Source organism: Nannospalax galili, unplaced genomic scaffold (assembly GCF_000622305.1).
Source record: "Nannospalax galili isolate Female #2095 unplaced genomic scaffold, S.galili_v1.0 scaffold648, whole genome shotgun sequence".
NCBI classification, from domain to species: domain Eukaryota; kingdom Metazoa; phylum Chordata; class Mammalia; order Rodentia; family Spalacidae; genus Nannospalax; species Nannospalax galili.
The window spans coordinates 4,308,370-4,310,815 of NW_008360311.1; positions in this window are offsets into that span (position 1 = coordinate 4,308,370).

Here is a 2,446-nt window from a genome sequence, read left to right on the forward strand (position 1 = left end):
ACCACCCAAGGTCAGTTGCACCAGCCTGGTACCTTTAATTACTGTGTAATATACAGATAAAGCTTGAACAAAACCCAAACGTTCTCAATAAACATTGACTGGAAGAGATTTACCATCACAGGTTAACTGGGCACAGCCCAGGAAAGGACCTTAAAACTAAAATTTTTGTCTGTCTCAAATGAAGGATGTTCTATTACAAACAGAAGGAGTCTCCTTTTAGTTTTCTATATCCTGATTTACAGTTTTCGGAAGGAAGGGAGGCATTATATCACATACCTATGGACAGGAAATAAACTGATCAGAATTCAGACCAAGCATCATAGAAACTGTTTTCTTCTCGATTGCATACATCTGGTTCAAGGAGGTAGCACCAGTTTTTCTTGAGCCAAATCATTCTTGTTATGGGCAAAAGAAAGTGCCAAAAGTAACATTTGCAGAATACAGAGAAACATAAAAGACATCTTTCAGTAGTCATAGGTAACCCAATATTTGTCTGTACCTATTTAATCCAAATCTGTAACCCATTGTGCAGTACAAGCCAGGAGTGGACTGAAAACTAACAACTCTGTATCTCGATAAACCAGTTCAGACCTTTTAATAAGTTTGTTTAAAATGAATTTCATTATCCCTTCTAGTCTGGAAATATCCCATCACTTTAATCTTTATATATATAAATCTTTCCTACTCTAGTCATTTTCAAATTCAGGAGACCATTTGCAATTAGGGTAGAATTACATACAGCTGGCTGGAAAGAATGGCTGGATACTCAGGTGAGGTTATCCCTCCTTTAATGAAGGAATAACAACCATCAGCAAGCCAAGTTGTGATAACCTTTTATGTTGTACCTCATCCACTGGACCCCAAAAAGACCACCGAGGACCCAACACACCAAAATGCAAAAGCAAAGGTTTATGGTTTATTGAGGCTTAAGCTGGTGCTCTCAGACCTCACCAACTCAACGGATCCATGCTGAGAGCCCAGAGTAAGGGAGAGTGGAGCCTTTTATAGGTTTTAGACAAAGAGAGGAGGGGGATACCGAAGATATATTTTGGTTGGTTCAAGGAGCCCGCGCGCGTGCACCAACATAACTTTAAACCAATTGGATGTATAAGATGCAGCCCTGGAAGTTCCTTATTGGTAGGTGCTATTCTCAGGGCTGTGGAATGTGCTGACTGTTATCTGTGGGGCCAGGAGTCTCCGTTTTTACCTTATAGGGCAGTTTTCATGCCCGGGATTGCTTAATCTATAGTTTCCTGGAGTGGGGGGGGAATAGCAGGCAGGGGTTAGGGCATGCCAGGGCATGTCTAGGCATGTCTAAAGCAGCAGCCAAGCATTTTAGAGAAGCTAAAAGAGCAATTAGTGGGGGTCTGGAGGGATTGGGGGGTAGCAGGTGAATGAAGAGGGTCTCAGGGTCGTACATTCCCCCCTTGTCTTGTAACCCAATCATGGGTTCTGGTCAGCCAGCTCACAGGTGTCTGGGGGGATCGTGCTAAGGGGCATGTGGGGATTTATGTTACTTGCAGGAAAGGTGCCATCAGCTGATAAGCAGTTCAATGTCAACAATAGACAGGTTAGCAGGAAGGGTCTTGTCGGATGCAGAGCTTGAATGGATTCGAAGGGTGTGGGGATGCCTTCCAGGTGTCTCCCTTGTAATCCTCTGGGACTGCAAACGGGCCGGCAGGTTTTGCGTGGGAGTAGTGCACCTAAGCCGCAGCGTCGTCCACTTTGAGTGTGGTGGGAGTTGTCAAGAGGATCACGAAGGGGCCCTTCCATCTTGGCTCAAGATTTTTCCGTGGGTGTCTTCGGATGAAGACCCAGTCACCTGGTTTAAACCTGTGGGGTTGCAGGGGGAACAGCAGCTTCATATATGGCTCTGAGTTGCGGCCAGACCCGTTGGTGGGTTAGCTGCAACCATTGGAGTGAGTCCAGTAGGTCCTGGTCTCCCAAGGTCGATACTAGGATAGCTTGGAGGCTACTATCATAGGAGGGGGGTTTTCATACATGATTTCAAAGGGGGTCAAACCCATCTGGTATGGAGTGTTTCTTACTCTAAAAAGGGCAAAAGGGAGGAGAGCCACCCAGTTTCTGCCAGTCTCTAAAGCTAATTTGGTTAAGGTCTCTTTTAGAGTTCTATCATTCTTTTTACCTGTCCTGAACTCTGGGGTCTATAAGCACAATGTAGTTTCCAATTGGCCCCCAGTGCAGTGGCTATTCCCTGGCTTACCTGAGAGACAAAGGCTGGCCCAGTATCTGATCTAATTGTAGATGGGAAACCATACCTGGGCAGGATCTCTTCGATTAGCTTCTTGGCTACCACATAAGCAGTCTCATGCTTGGTTGGGTAGGCATCAGTCCATCCAGAGAAGGTGTCTATGAATACTAGTAAGTATTTATATCCAAATTTTCCCTGTTTGATCTCAATGAAATCAGTCTCCCGATACGTACC